Source organism: Salvelinus alpinus, chromosome 11, assembly GCF_045679555.1.
Source record: "Salvelinus alpinus chromosome 11, SLU_Salpinus.1, whole genome shotgun sequence".
Taxonomy (NCBI): Eukaryota; Metazoa; Chordata; class Actinopteri; order Salmoniformes; family Salmonidae; genus Salvelinus; species Salvelinus alpinus.
The window spans coordinates 64921922-64943143 of NC_092096.1; the positions used below are offsets into that span (position 1 = coordinate 64921922).

Below are 21222 nucleotides of genomic sequence, written 5' to 3' on the forward strand. Positions count from 1 at the left end.
CCTTTCAACAGAGCTTCCTACATGGAACCCCAAAAGGTTCTACCTGGAACCAAAAAAGGGTTCCACCTGGAATCAAAAAGGGTTCTCCTATGGGGACAGCCGAATAACCCTTTTGGAACCCTTTTTTCTAAGGATGGTATGGAATCTTCAACACAGATTTTGGACTGAGCTCGACCACCTTCGTAGGACAATTTAACAGATGTATATTTTGAGTTGAACTGTCCCTGACACCATCCATTCTCAGCATTTATTAGTTGAGCACTGAACCATTGTAATAGTGAAAAATGAATAGCTGTATTGCAGAGGTGGGACCAAGTCACTATTATTTTAGTCACAAGCAAGTCTCAAGTCACACAGTTCGAGTCTCAAGTTGAGTCCCAAGTAGAATGGGTCGAGTCTTGAGTCAAGTCCAAGTCGTGCATTCTAAGAGCATTAAGTCCAAGTCGTGCATTCTAAGAGCATTAAGTCCAAGTCGTGCATTCTAAGAGCATTAAGTCCAAGTCGTGCATTCTAAGAGCATTAAGTCCAAGTCGTGCATTCTAAGAGCATTAAGTCCAAGTCGTGCATTCTAAGAACATTAAGTCCAAGTCGTGCATTCTAAGAGCATTAAGTCCAAGTCGTGCATTCTAAGAGCATTAAGTCCAAGTCGTGCATTCTAAGAACATTAAGTCCAAGTCGTGCATTCTAAGAGCATTAAGTCCAAGTCGTGCATTCTAAGAGCATTAAGTCCAAGTCGTGCATTCTAAGAGCATTAAGTCCAAGTCGTGCATTCTAAGAACATTAAGTCCAAGTCGTGCATTCTAAGAGCATTAAGTCCAAGTCGTGCATTCTAAGAGCATCAAGTCCAAGTCGTGCATTCTAAGAGCATCAAGTCCAAGTCGTGCATTCTAAGAGCATTAAGTCCAAGTCGTGCATTCTAAGAGCATCAAGTCCAAGTCGTGCATTCTAAGAGCATCAAGTCCAAGTCGTGCATTCTAAGAGCATTAAGTCCAAGTCGTGCATTCTAAGAGCATTAAGTCCAAGTCGTGCATTCTAAGAGCATCAAGTCCAAGTCGTGCATTCTAAGAACATAAAGTCCAAGTCGTGCATTCTAAGAGCATTAAGTCCAAGTCGTGCATTCTAAGAGCATTAAGTCCAAGTCGTGCATTCTAAGAGCATTAAGTCCAAGTCGTGCATTCTAAGAACAAGTCAAGTCGAGTCGTGCATTCTAAGAACAAGTCAAGTCGAGTCATGCATTCTAAGAACAAGTCAAGTCGAGTCATGCATTCTAAGAACAAGTCAAGTCGAGTCATGCATTCTAAGAACAAGTCAAGTCGAGTCATGCATTCTAAGAACAAGTCAAGTCGAGTCATGCATTCTAAGAACAAGTCAAGTCGAGTCATGCATTCTAAGAACAAGTCAAGTCGAGTCATGCATTCTAAGAACAAGTCAAGTGGAGTCATGCATTTTTTCAAGTCAAGCCTCAAGTCAAGTAAAGAAAATCTATTCATGAAATTACTTTATGACATTCAAATGAGTCACGTATAATTGATCTTTAGATGTTTTTGTCTGTGAAGTCAGATTTTTTAAAGTACATTTTAATCTGCAGTCCAAGTACAAAGCCTGAACAAATACAGACGGACCAATCAGAACACGTCTCCCTCTAAGTATGGTCTAGGCTAGTCTAGCCAGCAATAATGGCACTCAAGCTAAAAAAACAACACTCAGAAATCTTAAAGTACATTATGTTGTCACATTGTTGTTCAGCGATGACAGTAATTCGTCTGAGGATCATAATACATGTCTTAATGTATTTGAAGATGTGTTCTGACTCTATCTTAGTAAAATAGTGTTATTATATCATTTATGTATTCAAATAGCTACAGTCTTCATAAAAACTGAACATGTCTAATTCAGTAGTGTCAGACAGAACCTTATGGCTGAACCCAGATTGACATTTCAGAGCCATAAGGGTCATAAGGTTCATAAGGGTTATAAGGTTCACACCCCCTCTGTACTTTAAGTGCCTTTAAAGTGAGGACTTTAATGGGTTATGAAAGAAGAATTCACAACAAAACAGTTCTGAGATCTGGGATGTGAAAACGTTGATGCTCGAGATCTCAGAACTATGCTTTGCGCAGATAGAACCATCTGGTCCCAAGGTCACAAAATCTTTGTCTATTTATTGAGCCTACCAGACAGCCCTTTTCATCATTTTGTCTACAACACATTTTATAATAATTAATTTGAACAACAAATTCCCGAATGCAAGCTTCGTAAGTACATTTTGACATACCAAAGGACCAGTAGGTCTATGCTAGTAATTGTTGCTTGATGCCTCATTGCTGTTTGCAAAGTAAACAGTTCATATTCTTGTTCACCAATTCTTTTGGAGCTGCATATTTATTGATGGGAATCTTCTCTCCCTACAATTTGACATTTGCACTGCACCCAGTCCTATACTGTAGTTGTAGGCCTACACCAAATCAGCAATCTGTTCGCTAGCTCAGTGGTTCTCAACATGTTCTCAAAAAGGAGTGATTCAAACCTTGCAACCCCCTGTGCATGCACATGCACACACACAGGGCAAACACGTGTGCACAATCGCTGCGCAAATGTAGCCTGTCATTACAGCCATAAACGGTGATGAATTTTCAAAACGCAAGATACAGAAATGAACTGCGTTTTACACCTGCATTTTGAGCTAAAAGTCATTCATGTTAGCAGTCAATATCAACTAGGGATATCATGTCACATTGTCAAGCAGGATTATACGGCCAACTTGTATGTGGAGTTTGCAGGATCGGATGGAAAGCATGATCTGTCTGTAGCCTTCTTCTTCGTCACAAATATCGCAATTTATTCGCCTGAATATGTTACATCTTCATCCCATAAGTATTGAAGGTAGTGCGATGTTACATCTTTAGACATATTGCCAGTACCACCACTGAGGTATATAATTATAACCCTCCCAAACTAGGCCTATGTGAAATATGAAAACGATCAATGAAATCATCGGTCATTGTCATCAAGGATCTCTTTATACTTTGCTCCGTTCATCTTTCCCTCGATCCTGACTAGTCTCCCAGTCCCTGCTGCTGAAAAATATCCCCACAGCATGATGCTTCCATCACCATGCTTCACCGTAGGGATGGTGCCAGGTTTCCTCCAGACGTGACACTTTGCATTCAGACCAAAGAGTTCAATCTTGGTTTCATCAGACCAGAGAATCTTGTTTCTCATGATCTGAGAGTCCTTTAGGTGCCTTTTGTCAAACTCCAAGTGGGCTGTCATGTGCTTTTTACTGAGGAGTGGCTTTCTTCTGGCCACTCTACCATCAAGGCCTGATTGGTGAAGTGCTGCAGAGATGTTTGTCCTTCTGGAAGGTTCTCCCATCTCCACAGAGGTACTCTGTAGTTCTGTCAGAGAGACCATTGGGTTCTTGGTCACCTCTCTGACCAAGGCCCTTCTCCCTCGTTTGCTCAGGTGTTTCTGTTTTTAAAATTTGTAATACATTTGCAAACATTTCTATAAACCTGTTTTTGCTTTATCCTTATGCGGTATTGTTTGTAGATTGATGAGGGGAAAAAAGGAATCCATTTCAGAATAAGGCTGTAACGTAACAAAATGTGGAAAAAGCCAAGGGGTCTGAATACTTTCCGAATGCACTGTATGTGTACATACAGTATATATCTGAATGTACATACAGTATATATCTGAATACACAATTACTGATGTATTTATTCCTCGTGTTATTATTTTTCTACACTTCTATGAATTGTAATTTCTACTTTTATCTAGGGCGAGGAGTGTGATGTATTGCAGTGAGTAAGGAGAGGAGAATACTAGACGCTAAGACCAGACGTCTCCATGAAATTCTCTTGTGTTGTGTTGTAGACTTCTCTGTGAGGGAGAAAAGGATGGAGTTGACTATAGAGAGCTGAAAGCTTTTCTGTACAAGGCTGCAATTTGGATTGAAAGTTGTTTTGGCAAAATGAGTCACCTTCACAATCAGGAGAGGAGAAAGGGCCTCTTCTAATGCCACTGAAGTAAGAGTGGCACTCTGGTCAAAGGGAATCAATCACGATCCGCCCCCTGTCTGTCTGTCTGTCTGTCTGTCTGTCTGTCTGTCTGTCTGTCTGTCTGTCTGTCTGTCTGTCTGTCTGTGTGTGTGTGTGTGTGTGTGTGTGTGTGTGTGTGTGTGTGTGTGTCTGTGCATGCATGTGCGCGTGCACTCGTGCATTTGTGTGCACGCAAGCATACAAATGTGTGTGTAGGTGTGTGTACTTGTCCTGCAGACATGTGTTTGGGTGCGTATGTGTCAGTAAGACAAACATCTCCACAGCACACTGTGGCCAAGACTCGACCTCCATCATATTTACCAAGCACCTGAACCTGTAACGGCAGCCTTCCCTCTCTTCACTAGAAGAGGGGGTGAAACAGGGATCGGACCAACACGCAGCGTAGCCAGTGCTCAACATGTTTTTTTTTTTTTTTTTTTGACATCCGGTTTGGAGCGAGCGGTCGCATTTGCATTCGCTCTGCAGGTAGTATAACTTTTCATTACATTTCATTACATTTCATTACATTTCATTATAGTACAACGGTTTAATTTGTCCAACCTTAGCAATTTCTTCTTAGCTAGCTACATAGCCGTCTGTGTATCAAAGATAATTGCGTAATTATCGTATTTCGTCGTCTATCGTAGTCCACACTGCTATCTGCCCAGCAGCTAGCCAGCTAGCAAACGTCCACCGTCTACCCAATAGTAGTATAACTTTTCATTACATTTCATTATAGTACAACGGTCTGATTTTCATTTTCATTACAGTACAACGGTTTGATTTGTTTGATCTTAGCTAGCTACATAGCCGTCTTTGTATCAAACATAATTGTGTAGTTATTGAGGTTCGCTAGCCAGCTATTTTCGTCCTAACGTAACGCAACGTAGCCAACACTGCTAGCTAGCCAGCTTGCCACCGAATAGCAGCATTGTAGAAACGAGTGCATTACAACGGAACGACTTGATTAGTGTAGTGTTGGCTGGCTACACAGTTGTCTTTGCTATCTTTGATTTGTTTGATCTTAGCTAGCTACTTAGCTGGCTACGTAGCCGTCTTTGTATCAAGGATAATTGTGTAGTTATCGAGGTTCGCTGAGGTTCGCTAGCCAGGTATTCTCGTCCTAACGTAACGTAACGTAGTCAACCCTGCTAGCTAGCCAGCTAGCCACCGATTAGCAGCACTGTAGAAACGATTACATTACAACGGAACGACTTGATTTGTGTAGTGTTAGCTAGCTACATAGTTTTCTTTGCTATCTTTGTATCTAAGATAATTGTGTAGCTTTGAGTAATTATCGGTTAGCTAGCCAGCTATTTTCGCCTGCCGCGCTGCCGTCCTCCTACCTAGCCAACACTGCTAGCTAACACTGCTAGCTAGCCAACTACTACCGAATAGCAGCACTGTAGAAACTTACATTACAACGGAACGACTTGATTAGCGTAGTGTTAGCTAGTTGTCTTTGCTGTCCTTGTATCCATGATAATTGTGTAGTTTAGAGAAATTTAGAGAAATTGTCGAGGTCACCTAGCCAGCTTCACTTTCAACAACGCAGCCACTGCTAGCCAGGCTACTTCACCAGCCAGCAGTACTATATCATTTTAGTCAATTAGATCTTTTATTTTATTTATTTTTTGCAACGTAAGCTTAACTTTCTGAACATTCGAGTCGTGTAGCCCACTTGTCATTCTAATCTCCTTTGCTTTAGCGTAGCCTCTTCTGTAGCCTGTCAACTATGTGTCTGTCTATCCCTGTTCTCTCCTCTCTGCACAGACCATACAAACGCTTCACACCGCGTGGCCGCGCCCACCCTAACCTGGTGGTCCCAGCCCGCACGACCCACGTGGAGTTCCAGGTCTCCGGTAGCCTCTGGAACTGCCGATCCGCGGCCAACAAGGCAGAGCTCATCTCAGCCTATGCGTCCCTCCAGTCCCTCGACTTCTTGGCACTGACGGAAACATGGCTCACCACAGATAACACTGCTACTCCTACTGCTCTCTCTTCGTCTGCCCACGTGTTCTCGCACACCCCGAGAGCTTCTGGTCAGCGGGGTGGTGGCACCGGGATCCTCATCTCTCCCAAGTGGTCATTCTCTCTTTCTCCCCTTACCCATCTGTCTATCGCCTCCTTTGAATTCCATGCTGTCACAGTTACCAGCCCTTTCAAGCTTAACATCCTTATCATTTATCGCCCTCCAGGTTCCCTTGGAGAGTTCATCAATGAGCTTGATGCCTTGATAAGCTCCTTTCCTGAGGACGGCTCACCTCTCACAGTTCTGGGTGACTTTAACCTCCCCATGTCTACCTTTGACTCATTCCTCTCTGCCTCCTTCTTTCCACTCCTCTCCTCTTTTGACCTCACCCTCTCACCTTCCCCCCCTACTCACAAGGCAGGCAATACGCTTGACCTCATCTTTACTAGATGCTGTTCTTCCACTAACCTCATTGCAACTCCCCTCCAAGTCTCCGACCACTACCTTGTATCCTTTTCCCTCTCGCTCTCATCCAACACTTCCCACACTGCCCCTACTCGGATGGTATCGCGCCGTCCCAACCTTCGCTCTCTCTCCCCCGCTACTCTCTCCTCTTCCATCCTATCATCTCTTCCCTCTGCCCAAACCTTCTCCAACCTATCTCCTGATTCTGCCTCCTCAACCCTCCTCTCCTCCCTTTCTGCATCCTTTGACTCTCTATGTCCCCTATCCTCCAGGCCGGCTCGGTCCTCCCCTCCCGCTCCGTGGCTCGACGACTCATTGCGAGCTCACAGAACAGGGCTCCGGGCAGCCGAGCGGAAATGGAGGAAAACTCGCCTCCCTGCGGACCTGGCATCCTTTCACTCCCTCCTCTCTACATTTTCCTCTTCTGTCTCTGCTGCTAAAGCCACTTTCTACCACTCTAAATTCCAAGCATCTGCCTCTAACCCTAGGAAGCTCTTTGCCACCTTCTCCTCCCTCCTGAATCCTCCTCCCCCTCCCCCCCCCTCCTCCCTCTCTGCAGACGACTTCGTCAACCATTTTGAAAAGAAGGTCGACGACATCCGATCCTCGTTTGCTAAGTCAAACGACACCGCTGGTTCTGCTCACACTGCCCTACCCTGTGCTTTGACCTCTTTCTCCCCTCTCTCTCCAGATGAAATCTCGCGTCTTGTGACGGCCGGCCGCCCAACAACCTGCCCGCTTGACCCTATCCCCTCCTCTCTTCTCCAGACCATTTCCGGAGACCTTCTCCCTTACCTCACCTCGCTCATCAACTCATCCTTGACCGCTGGCTACGTCCCTTCCGTCTTCAAGAGAGCGAGAGTTGCACCCCTTCTGAAAAAACCTACACTCGATCCCTCCGATGTCAACAACTACAGACCAGTATCCCTTCTTTCTTTTCTCTCCAAAACTCTTGAACGTGCCGTCCTTGGCCAGCTCTCCTGCTATCTCTCTCAGAATGACCTTCTTGATCCAAATCAGTCAGGTTTCAAGACTAGTCACTCAACTGAGACTGCTCTTCTCTGTATCACGGAGGCGCTCCGCACTGCTAAAGCTAACTCTCTCTCCTCTGCTCTCATCCTTCTAGACCTATCGGCTGCCTTCGATACTGTGAACCATCAGATCCTCCTCTCCACCCTCTCCGAGTTGGGCATCTCCGGCGCGGCCCACGCTTGGATTGCGTCCTACCTGACAGGTCGCTCCTACCAGGTGGCGTGGCGAGAATCTGTCTCCTCACCACGCACTCTCACCACTGGTGTCCCCCAGGGCTCTGTTCTAGGCCCTCTCCTATTCTCGCTATACACCAAGTCACTTGGCTCTGTCATAACCTCACATGGTCTCTCCTATCACTGCTATGCAGACGACACACAATTAATCTTCTCCTTTCCCCCTTCTGATGACCAGGTGGCGAATCGCATCTCTGCATGTCTGGCAGACATATCAGTGTGGATGACGGATCACCACCTCAAGCTGAACCTCGGCAAGACGGAGCTGCTCTTCCTCCCGGGGAAGGACTGCCCGTTCCATGATCTCGCCATCACGGTTGACAACTCCATTGTGTCCTCCTCCCAGAGCGCTAAGAACCTTGGCGTGATCCTGGACAACACCCTGTCGTTCTCAACTAACATCAAGGCGGTGGCCCGTTCCTGTAGGTTCATGCTCTACAACATCCGCAGAGTACGACCCTGCCTCACACAGGAAGCGGCGCAGGTCCTAATCCAGGCACTTGTCATCTCCCGTCTGGATTACTGCAACTCGCTGTTGGCTGGGCTCCCTGCCTGTGCCATCAAACCCCTACAACTCATCCAGAACGCCGCAGCCCGTCTGGTGTTCAACCTTCCCAAGTTCTCTCACGTCACCCCGCTCCTCCGCTCTCTCCACTGGCTTCCAGTTGAAGCTCGCATCCGCTACAAGACCATGGTGCTTGCCTACGGAGCTGTGAGGGGAACGGCACCTCAGTACCTTCAGGCTCTGATCAGGCCCTACACCCAAACAAGGGCTCTGCGTTCATCCACCTCTGGCCTGCTCGCCTCCCTACCACTGAGGAAGTACAGTTCCCGCTCAGCCCAGTCAAAACTGTTCGCTGCTCTGGCACCCCAATGGTGGAACAAACTCCCTCACGACGCCAGGACAGCGGAGTCAATCACCACCTTCCGGAGACACCTGAAACCCCACCTCTTCAAGGAATACCTAGGATAAAGCAATCCTTCTGCCCCCCCCCCCCCCCTTAAAAGATTTAGATGCACTATTGTAAAGTGGCTGTTCCACTGGATGTCATTAGGTGAATGCACCAATTTGTAAGTCGCTCTGGATAAGAGCGTCTGCTAAATGACTTAAATGTAAATGTAAATGTATGTTTAATTAAACGAAAACAGTGAACATTTACAACGAACAAAATAACAAAATGTGGCAAACCGAAACAGTCCTATCTGGTGCAGAACACAAACACAGAGACAGGAAACAACCACCCACAATTCCCAATACAAAACAAGCCACCTATATATGATTCTCAATCAGGGACAACGATTGACAGCTGCCTCTGATTGAGAACCATATTAGGCTGGACACAGAAACAGACGAACTAGACACACAACATAGAATTCCCACCCAGCTCACGTCCTGACCAACACTAAACAAGCAAAACACATAAGAACTCTGGTCAGGACGTTACAGAACCATCCATGTTCCACAGTAGTTAGAAACAGACCCCCACTTTATTACCGTTCCACTGACATCTAGCAGGCCGTTGTTATAGAAAGATATGAGTCTGTGGTTAACATCTCACAGGCAGTTATAGAAAGATATGACTCTGTGGTTAACATCTCACAGGCGGTTGTTATAGAAAGATATGAGTCTGTGGTTAACAGCTCACAGGCGGTTGTTATAGAAAGATATGAGTCTGTGGTTAACATCTCACAGGCGGTTGTTATAGAAAGATATGAGTCTGCGGTTAACATCTCACAGGCGGTTGTTATAGAAAGATATGAGTCTGTGGTTAACATCTCACAGGCGGTTGTTATAGAAAGATATGAGTCTGTGGTTAACAGCTCACAGGCGGTTGTTATAGAAAGATATGAGTCTGTGGTTAACATCTCACAGGCGGTTGTTATAGAAAGATATGAGTCTGTGGTTAACATCTCACAGGCGGTTGTTATAGAAAGATATGAGTCTGTGGTTAACATCTCACAGGCGGTTGTTATAGAAAGATATGAGTCTGTGGTTAACATCTCACAGGCGGTTGTTATAGAAAGATATGAGTCTGTGGTTAACATCTCACAGGCGGTTGTTATAGAAAGATATGAGTCTGTGGTTAACATCTCACAGGCAGTTATAGAAAGATATGAGTCTGTGGTTAACAGCTCACAGGCGGTTGTTATAGAAAGATATGAGTCTGTGGTTAACATCTCACAGGCAGTTATAGAAAGATATGAGTCTGTGGTTAACATCTCACAGGCGGTTGTTATAGAAAGATATGAGTCTGTGGTTAACATCTCACAGGCGGTTGTTATAAAAATATATGAGTCTGTGGTTAACAACTCACAGGCAGTTATAGAAAGATATGAGTCTGTGGTTAACATCTCACAGGCAGTTATAGAAAGATATGAGTCTGTGGTTAACAGCTCACAGGCGGTTGTTATAGAAAGATATGAGTCTGTGGTTAACATCTCACAGGCAGTTGTTATAGAAAGATATGAGTCTGTGGTTAACATCTCACAGGCGGTTGTTATAAAAATATATGAGTCTGTGGTTAACAACAGACATATTTCCTAAGTCCATGTGTTTTGGCTGAAATGCTGATGTCCAACAACAGTAAATATGAATAGCATAGACAGCGTGTCCTTCATGAGATGTTATGTGGTTGTTTGAGGTCGAGCTAGGGCACTGACCCAAGTGGTAAAGCTTATTGCTGGTCAAAGATTAGAGCTTGGGCCATAGGGGTTGTTTTTTCACTGTAGCTTAATTAGTACTGCGGCAACTGGCCTCGGCTCAAATAGGGAGCCATCCAGGTGACTGTGTGTGTGTGTGTTTCTCGTTGCCAGGCCAGCTGGTTCTTCTCTCTCTCTCTCTCTCTCTCTCTCTCTCTCTCTCTCTCTCTCTCTCTCTCTCTCTCTCTCTCTCTCTCTCTCTCTCTCTCTCTCTCTCTCTCTCTCTCTCTCTCTCTCTCTCTCTCTCTCTCTCTCTCTCTCTCTCTCTCTCTCTCTCTCTCTCTCTCTCTCTCTCTCTCTCTCTCTTTCTCGCTCGCTGTCTTTCTCTCGATTTCTCTCTCTCTATATATATATATATACAGTGGGGAGAACAAGTATTTGATACACTGCCGATTTTGCAGGTTTTCCTACTTACAAAGCATGTAGAGGTCTGTAATTTTTATCATAGGTACACTTCAACTGTGAGAGACGGAATCTAAAACAAAAATCCAGAAAATCACATTGTATGATTTTTAAGTAATTAATTAGCATTTTATTGCATGACATAAGTATTTGATACATCAGAAAAGCAGAACTTAATATTTGGTACAGAAACCTTTGTTTGCAATTACAGAGATCATACGTTTCCTCTAGTTCTTGACCAGGTTTGCACACACTGCAGCAGGGATTTTGGCCCACTCCTCCATACAGACCTTCTCCAGATCCTTCAGGTTTCGGGGCTGTCGCTGGGCAATACGGAATTTCAGCTCCCTCCAAAGATTTTCTATTGGATTCAGGTCTGGAGACTGGCTAGACCACTCCAGGAACTTGAGATGCTTCTTACGGAGCCACTCCTTAGTTGCCCTGGCTGTGTGTTTCGGGTCGTTGTCATGCTGGAAGACCCAGCCACGACCCATCTTCAATGCTCTTACTGAGGGAAGGAGGTTGTTGGCCAAGATCTCGCGATACATGGCCCCATCCATCCTCCCCTCAATACGGTGCAGTCGTCCTGTCCCCTTTGCAGAAAAGCAGCCCCAAAGAATGATGTTTCCACCTCCATGCTTCACGTTTGGGATGGGTTCTTGGGGTTGTACTCATCCTTCTTCTTCCTCCAAACACAGCGAGTGGAGTTTAGACCAAAAAGTTATATTTTTGTCTCATCAGACCACATGACCTTCTCCCATTCCTCCTCTGGATCATCCAGATGGTCATTGGCAAACTTCAGACGGGCCTGGACATGCGCTGGCTTGAGCAGGGGGACCTTGCGTGCGCTGCAGGATTTTAATCCATGACGGCGTAGTGTGTTACTAATGGTTTTCTTTGAGACTGTGGTCCCAGCTCTCTTCAGGTCATTGACCAGGTCCTGCCGTGTAGTTCTGGGCTGATCCCTCACCTTCCTCATGATCATTGATGCCCCACGAGGTGATATCTTGCATGGAGCCCCAGACCGAGGGTGATTGACCGTCATCTGAACTTCTTCCATTTTCTAATAATTGCGCCAACAGTTGTTGCCTTCTCACCAAGCTGCTTGCCTATTGTCCTGTAGCCCATCCCAGCCTTGTGCAGGTCTACAATTTTATCCCTGATGTCCTTACACAGCTCTCTGGTCTTGGCCATTGTGGAGAGGTTGGAGTCTGTTTGATTGAGCGTGTGGACAGGTGTCTTTTATACAGGTAACGAGTTCAAACAGGTGCAGTTAATACAGGTAATGAGTGGAGAACAGGAGGGCTTCTTAAAGAAAAACTAACAGGTCTGTGAGAGCCGGAATTCTTACTGGTTGGTAGGTGATCAAATACTTATGTCATGCAATAAAATGCAAATTAATTACTTAAAAATCATACAATGTGATTTTCTGGATTTTTGTTTTAGATTCCGTCTCTCACAGTTGAAGTGTACCTATGATAAAAATTACAGACCTCTACATGCTTTGTAAGTAGGAAAACCTGCAAAATCGGCAGTGTATCAAATACTTGTTCTCCCCACTGTATATATATATATATGTACACACTACCGTTCAAAAGTTTGGGGTCACTTAGAAATGTCCTTGTTTTTTAAAGAAAAGCACATTTGTTGTCCATTAAAATAACATCAAGTTGATCAGAAATACCAGTGTAGACATTGTTAATTTTGTAAATGACTATTGTAGCTGGAAACGGCTGATTTTTTTATGGAATATCTACGTAGGCGTACAGAGGCCCATTATCAGCAACCATCACTCCTGTGTTCCAATGGCACATTGTGTTAGCTAATCCAAGTTGATCATTTTAAAAGGCTAATTGATCATTAGAAAAACCTTTTTGCAATTATGTTATTGTCACGCCCTGGCCTTAGTATTCTTTGTTTTCTTTATTATTTTAGTTAGGTCAGGGTGTGACATGGGGTTAGGTTTGTGTTTTTGTATTGTCTTGGGTGGTTTGGAGTGTCTAGGGGGATTTGTTAGAGTGTATGGGTTTGTGTTGAGTGGATGTGTCTAGAATAGTCTATGGTTTAGTGTATGTGTCTAGTATAGTCTATGGTTGAGTGTAGGTGTTTAGAAAAGTCTATGGCTGCCTGATTTGGTTCTCAATCAGAGACAGCTGGTCATAGTTGTCTCTGATTGGGAGCCATATTTAAGGGAGCCATAGGCTTTAGGTATTTGTGGGAAATTGTCTATGTAGAACGTTTGTAGCCTGTATGTATGGGCACAACGTTTGTAGCTTCACGGTCGTTTTGTTAGTTTGTATAGAGTTTTGTGTCGTGTTCATCTTCGTGGTGTTAATAAAAGAAGATGGCTTATTTTCCAAATGCTGCGTTTTGGTCCGTCTCTCAACCACACGATCGTGACAGAATGTCCCACCAAAGGACCAAGCAGCGTGTGAAACGGCAACAGGACCCACCTACACAGGATTTCTGGAGATGGGAGGACGAATTGGATGGAAAGGGACCTTGGGCTCAACCTGGAGAATATCGCCGTCCCAAAGCTGAGCTGGAGGCAGCGAAAGCAGAGAGGCGGCGATATGAGGAGGCAGCACGGAGGCAAGGCTGGAAGCCCGTGAGTACTACCCCAAAATTTCTTGGGGGGGGGGGCTAGGAGGTAGTGGGCCGAGGGCAGGTAGGAGACCTGCGCCCACTTCCCAGGCTAACCGTGGAGAGCGGGAGTACGGGCAGACACCGTGTTACGCAGTAGAGCGCACGGTGTCTCCTGTACGTGTGCATAGCCCAGTGCGGGTTATTCCACCTCCCCGCACTGGTAGGGCTAGATTGAGCATTGAGCCAAGTGCCATGAAGCCGGCTCTACCTATCTGGCCACCAGTACATCTCCTCGGGCCGGCTTACATGGCACCAGCCTTACGCATGGTGTCCCCGGTTCGCCTACATAGCCCGGTGCGGGTTATTCCACCTCCCCGCACTGGTCGGGCGACGGGGAGCATTCAACCAGGTAAGGTTGGGCAGGCTCAATGCTCAAGGGAGCCAGTACGCCTGCACGGTCCGGTATTTCCGGCGCCACCTCCCCGCCCCAGTCCTGTTCCACCAGTGCCTACACCACGCACCAGGCTTCCAGTGTGTCTCCAGAGCCCTGTTCCTCCTCCACGCACTCGTCCAATGGTGCGTGTCTCCAGCCCATTACCACCAGTGCCTACACCATGCACCAAGCCTCCTGTGTGTTCCCAGAGTCCTGTGCGTCCTGTTGCTGCTCCCCGCACTAGCCCTGAGATGCGTGTCCCCAGCCCGGTACCACCAGTTCCGGCACCACGCACTAGGCCTAATGTGCGTTTCCAGGGTCCAGTATGCCCTGTTCCTGCTCCCCGCACTAGCCCTGAGATGCGTGTCCCCAGCCCGGTACCACCAGTTCCAGCACCACGCACCAGGCCTACAGTGCGCCTCAGCCGGCCAGAGCCATCCGTCTCTCCAGCGCCATCTGAGCCATCCGTCTCCCCAGCGCCATCTGAGCCATCCGTCTCCCCAGCGCCATCTGAGCCATCCGTCTCCCCAGCGCCATCTGAGCCATCCGTCTGCCCAGTGCCAATAGAGCCGCCCGTCTGTCTCGAGCCGTCAGAGCCGATCGTCAGTCAGGAGCCGCTAGAGCCGATCGTCAGACAGGATCTGCCAGAGCCGCCAACCAGACAGGATCTGCCAGAGCCGCCAACCAGACAGGATCTGCCAGAGCCGCCAACCAGACAGGATCTGCCAGAGCCGCCAACCAGACAGGATCTGCCAGAGCCGCCAACCAGACAGGATCTGCCAGGGCCGCCAACCAGACAGGATCTGCCAGGGCCGCCAACCAGATATGAGCAGCCAGATCCGTCAGCCAGCCATGAGCAGCCAGATCCGTCAGCCAGCCATGAGCAGCCAGATCCGTCAGCCAGCCATGAGCAGCCAGATCCGTCAGCCAGCCATGAGCAGCCAGATCCGTCAGCCAGCCATGAGCAGCCAGATCCGTCAGCCAGCCATGAGCAGCCAGATCCGTCAGCCAGCCATGAGCAGCCAGATCCGTCAGCCAGCCATGAGCCGTCCAGCCAGGATCCGCCAGAGCCGTCCAGCCAGGATCCGCCAGAGCCGGCCAGCCAGGATCAGCCCTTCAGTCCGGAGCTGCCGTACCTCAGTCCGGAGCTGCCCCTTATCCTGGGGCTGCCCCTTATCCTGGTGCTGTCCCTTAGTCCGGTACTGTCCCTTAGTCCGGTACTGTCCCTTATCCTGGTGCTGCCCTTTAGTCCGGTGCTGCCCCTTAGTCTGGTACTGCCCCTTATTCCAGTGGGGCTAAGAAAGCGGGTAGTGACTATGGTGGGGTGGGGACCACGACCAGTGCCGGAGCCGCCGCCGTGGACGGAAGCCCACCCAGACCCTCCCCTAGACTATGTGCTGGTGCGCCCGGAGTTCGCACCTTAAGGGGGGGGTTATGTCACGCCCTGGCCTTAGTATTCTTTGTTTTCTTTATTATTTTAGTTAGGTCAGGGTGTGACATGGGGTTAGGTTTGTGTTTTTGTATTGTCTTGGGTGGTTTGGAGTGTCTAGGGGGATTTGTTAGAGTGTATGGGTTTGTGTTGAGTGGATGTGTCTAGAATAGTCTATGGTTTAGTGTATGTGTCTAGTATAGTCTATGGTTGAGTGTAGGTGTTTAGAAAAGTCTATGGCTGCCTGATTTGGTTCTCAATCAGAGACAGCTGGTCATAGTTGTCTCTGATTGGGAGCCATATTTAAGGGAGCCATAGGCTTTAGGTATTTGTGGGAAATTGTCTATGTAGAACGTTTGTAGCCTGTATGTATGTGCACAACGTTTGTAGCTTCACGGTCGTTTTGTTGTTTTGTTAGTTTGTATAGAGTTTTGTGTCGTGTTCATCTTCGTGGTGTTAATAAAAGAAGATGGCTTATTTTCCAAATGCTGCGTTTTGGTCCGTCTCTCAACCACACGATCGTGACAGTTATACACAGTTGAAAACTTTTGTGCTGATTTAAAGAAGCAATAAAAATGGCCTTCCTTTAGACTAGTTGAGTATCTGGAGCATCAGCATTTGTGGGTTCGATTACAGACTCAAAATTGGCAGAAACAAAGACCTTTCTTCTGAAACTCGTCAGTCTATTCTCGTACACCGATGTGTACAACTCCCTTCACAGAACAGCACAAACTGGCTCTAACCAGAATAGAAAGAGGAGTGGGAGGCCCCGGTGCACAGCTGAACAAGAGGACAAGTACATTAGAGTGTGTAGTTTGAGAAACAGACGACTCACAAGCTTCATTAAATAGTACCCACAAAACACCAGTCTCAACGTCAACAGTGAAGAGGCTACTCCGGGATGCTGGCTTTCTAGGCAGAGTTGCAAAGAAAAAGACATATCTCAGGCTGGCCAATAAAAATAAAATATTAAGATGGACAGAGGAACACAGACACTGGACAGAGGATCTCTGCCTAGAAGGCCAGCATCCTGGAGTCGCCTCTTCACTGTTGGCTTTGAGACTGGTGTTTTGCGGGTATACAGTGTCTCCACGGTGAAAATAATCTATAGATTCGTTTTGAAAAATTCATGGAAACTGCAACCATTCCTTCTTAGTATAAATTACAAGTCTTACTTTAAGCTAGTGCTGTGTTTGCTGTGAGAGAGAGAGAGATAAAAACGACGAGAGAGAGAGAGAGAGAGAGAGAACATTGTCTCTATCTGTATGACAAGCCCATATGCTTCTCTCAATGTAAACGTCTGCACTAACTCAACTAAGCCATATAACTCTACCGACATGTACATATGCCCCGCTATTGTTATTTACTGCTGCCCTTTAATTATTTGTTATTTTTATCTCTTACTTTTTTTTAAAGGTATTTTCTTAAAACTGCATTGTTGGCTAAGGGCTTATAAAGTAAGCATTTCACTGTAATGTCTACACCTGTTGTATTCAGCGCATATGACAAATTAGATTTGATTTGATGTTCCTCTGTTTGTAAACTCCCTCTACAAGCCAAGTCCAGGAAAATGACAAAGCTAGCGTTAAACAAGCCTCCAAATCATTTGTCAAGTTAGAGCTATGAAATCTCGTTAACTGAATGAACAGGGATGCTTCTGTTCCTCTCTGTTCCTTTCTGGGACGTTGTACACATTATCCACTGAGCCGTAAAAGTGGCGACGGGATATCTGATAGACTCTGACATTTGGTTCGCCGACGGGAAGTCCGCATGCTCTCCTGCCGTTAAAACTCTCATCACATTGTTGTTTTGGGTCAGACGCTGACTTGAATCCAACAGAGAGGTGTATCAGATGTGATATAACCAAACAGGCCAGACAAGGAGACTGGGATTCGTTTAGCTAACATGGACCTTTATAAACAACCTGGATTAGTTATTACACTAAACAATTGCAGGCATGGCATGTCTCGTTAAAAGGCCCTTGTGCTGCTGCTATAATAATCCAGCCAAACACCACTGACATAGGGGGATGTATATACCCCTACAAAAGTTTTAAAAAGTTAACCCTATGGGATTTAATGCAAACTTTCCCTGACAGGCTAAAGCTTGACAGAGATATTCTGTATGTTTAACACGAGACCCATTCAGACTTAACTCAGATTGAGTTGTATGACACCCCGTGATAGAAAGTGAGGTAGATTATTTATTTGTTTACATTTTTGAACACAACTTCCCCCACTCTCATGTAGTTGACTTACTCAGGATCAGACCATCCTGCCTCACCCTCTCGGCTCTTAAAAATGGAAAAAGGATACTCTGCGAGAGGGAGAGCGCAGGTTGAAAACAAGTCCCTATAAGGGGGTAACCGTGAGTCAGGGAATGCTGAAATAAACTCAGCTTCTGGCCAGGCCTGAAATATATAAACTTCCCTCTCTCCGTTGGGAGTGGGGAGAGAGAGGGTTGTACGGACGGTGGTGCCTCAGTTATTACTGGTTGGTCTCGGGGGTTCATAGGGTTGCAAAGGGCTGGAAAACTTTTTGGTAAATTTCCAGCATTTTTTTGGAAATTTTCCATGGGATGTTAAGCCCGGGAATTTTGGGAATTTTGCTTAAATTCATCAAAAAAGTTTGATTATAACAGTGAACCTTTTTTGTGGGATACACATAAGGCAATTCTAGGTCTTGTGGCATATTTTTGTTAAACTATCCCCAATTCAATGGAATTGCAACCCTCTACATGCACAGTGCATTTTTCCATCATGTGCAGTGCACTCTTCCATCACATGTACAGCTGAGTCTCAAGAGCCAAGGAAATGGTTAAGGCTCATGTGAAGGGTCGTCAAGTTATAGCAGCAATCTACCTCACCAAGCAAAATGAAGAGGAAGAGCACCACATAGAAGCTGCCCAGCAACCCCCGTTGGGATGGTGAGGTCATCATGTTTGACAGTCTCCTGGGGGGGAAGGTGTCTCCAAGAAATGGCCATATCACAATCTGCCGATAAGGACAGCCCCATCAAGAGGATCCTCCTGGATGATTTATTTCGGGAGAGTGTGGTAAGCAGCCTGAAACTCCTGAAACCTATAACAGCAGCCATTGCACGGACTGAGGGAGACAATGCCATCCTGTCTGATGTTCGGACTCTGCTTGCAGATGTAAGAGAAAAATCCGTACTGCCCTGCCCACTTCACTGTTGCTCCAAGCAGAGGAAACTGCAGTTCTGAAATACATCTAAAATCGTGGAGACTTCTGCCTGAAGCTCATACACACCGCAGCGTACATGTTGGACCCCAAGTATGCTGGCAAGAGCATCCTGTCTGGTGCAGAGATCAAGGCCTATGGTGTCATCACTACTGTGTCTCGCCACCTTGGCCTGGATGAGGGCAAGGTTCTTGGCAGTCTGGCGAAGTACACTTCTAAGCAATGATTTTGGGATGGAGATGCAATATGGCAGTCGTGCCAACATATCTCATCAGCCACCTGGTGGAAGGGACTTTGGATCTGAGGCTCTTTCTCCCTGTTGCCTCCATCCTCCTCCAAATCCCACCAACATCAGCCATCTCAGAGTGCAACTGGTCCTTGTTTGGGAACACACACACCAAAGCACCTAACAGGCTGACCAATACAAGGGTTGAAATATTGGTGGCCATCCATGCAAATTTGAGTCCTTTTGAGCCTGACAACGAGCCATCCTCAACAAGGTTGGAAAGTGACACTGAAGATGAGGCCTCAGAGTCTGATGTTCAAGAGGTGGACATTGAGGAGGTCCAGGGAGAAGACATGGATTCCTGAGAGGAAGACAACCAAACTTTAGTTTCTAGACTATCATTTTACAGATGTATGTTGAAAATGTTTTTGGGAGATGCGATGGATCATTGGGGATCATTCAATATTCCCTTTCTTTTGTTGTTCAGTGAAATCATCCCATGTGAAGAGTCAACTAATTTAATTAAAGTGTAATTCTTAACTAAATCGTTTTTTAAAATTTCTATTGGAAGGATTTAATAATTTGCAATTATGTCTACTTATGATAAGGTAAAAGGTTTATGTTTCTGTCTCCATATGATATGGTAAATATATCCAATGCAAAAAACATCTACATTTAAATGGTATTTGCCGGCAAACCGTGCAAATATATCTTCCAAACACCGGCTTCGAGGGCATTATCACTTTTATGTAATGGGTTACCAACATATTCAAATAATTATTGACATATTTTCATATTTTTTTTACATTTTGATGAATTTATTCATACTATTTCAGCCTTCCACAAGATATAGCCCCGACACAAATCCAGGGTTGCTACCCAAGCCGTCTGGTCGTTCGTTCTGTCGGTTTGGTTGCCATACTGGCTGGCCAACTACGGCTAATTTACAGTCACGTCAAAAAGCCAGAATAACAGCAAAGTAGCTGCATTTGCATTTGTTAAGCTGTTTTCTAGTGACTATTTGAATACATCTATAACAATGAGGTAATGTGGCGCGATTTCGCCTGGCATAGATAATGTGCTCTCTCGTTAGTACGCTGTTGTTCAGAGGACAACAACACAGCTAACACGATCACTTCAAACTGAACCTGGAAAGACTGCAAACTAAACTAGCTGCACTTTTTTCAATTGACATTTCTTTGTATATATCCATAAAAATTATGCCAGCAGATTCATGATTTCGACTGGCTGAGAAACACTGCCTGCCTATCTGTCTCGTCCCGACTTCCGACACGTTCATTACTACGGGACAGCTGGAGATCGAATTTGAATATTGAAACAATGTTGCAAATGTCAGAGGCAGACAGCAAGGTTTATACACATCAGCTCCACTGTTGAAAACTAAATGTTAGTCGAAAAGAAATGTGAGATAAGGTCTAGATTCTTTATATTGTGGAGATCAAGTTTATAAATTGCCTGGCTGGGCTGATGAGACAGTGGATTGCGCAGTCAGATGGTACAGAGTAAATAGGCATTTTAACATCATCGATTTAGCCGGTGTTAACTTGTGGAATAGACACTGGCTGGAATGCGGTTTTAACCAATCAGCATTCAGGAATAGACACACCCGTTGTATGAACACTCACACGTCATAATGCACACTTTCTCTGAAGTCAACATTAACTTACATGAGGGCCCATGCAAACCTGACGAGTACAGACGTAAACACACACACAGACCAACAAGATCTCATAGTTTCCCTTTGAAATTTCGACGTATTATCAACAAATGTCTATTTTTGCCGCATTAATTCAGCGCGGTTGCATGGTCAAAACAGAAACAATGCAGAGGTTAACAGTTTAGTCATTCATCCCGAGTGGTTAAAGTTAGGGCTATGGTTTGGGTTTAATATTTAAAAACGACATGCTGCTACCTTCAGGTATCATCATTATGCTTAGTATTCTCACGGCTTGCACAAACACACACACACTTTTCTCTCTCCCTCTCTCTCTGTATCTCTCCCTCTCTCTCTGTATCTCTTCCTCTCTCTCTGTATCTCTCCCTCTCTCTCTGTATCTCTTCCTCTCTCTCTGTATCTCTCCCTCTCTCTTCCGCTCTTTCCCTCACTTTCTCTCTCTCTCTCCCTCTCTGTCTCTCTCCCTCTGTCTCTTTCCCTATCTCTCCTTCTCTCTCCTCTCTCTCCTCTCAAATTCAAATTCAAATTCAAATTCAAGCTGCTTTATTGGCATGAAAAACATTGTGTCAATATTGCCAAAGCAACAATGTATACAATATACATTGTAATACAATTAAAACAATGACAAATAATAATATAGAATGGCAGTAAATAATAATACAAAATTAAATATAAAAATAGTAACAATAAAATGGTAACAGTCAATAGTCGAATGTTATGTATGGTGTAATGCACCACTACCACCACCACCATCATTAAACTGCTATCATTACCATTACCACCCATACCATTACTATTTGGAATGATAA

At 45.6% G+C, this 21222-nt stretch overlaps 1 protein-coding gene across 3 annotated transcripts in view; it reads left to right on the top strand.

The window, feature by feature from the left end:
• LOC139534670 (cGMP-specific 3',5'-cyclic phosphodiesterase-like) overlaps positions 1-21222 on the top strand; it is a 127967-nt gene that overhangs the window by 57579 nt on the left and 49166 nt on the right. The window lies entirely within an intron of this gene.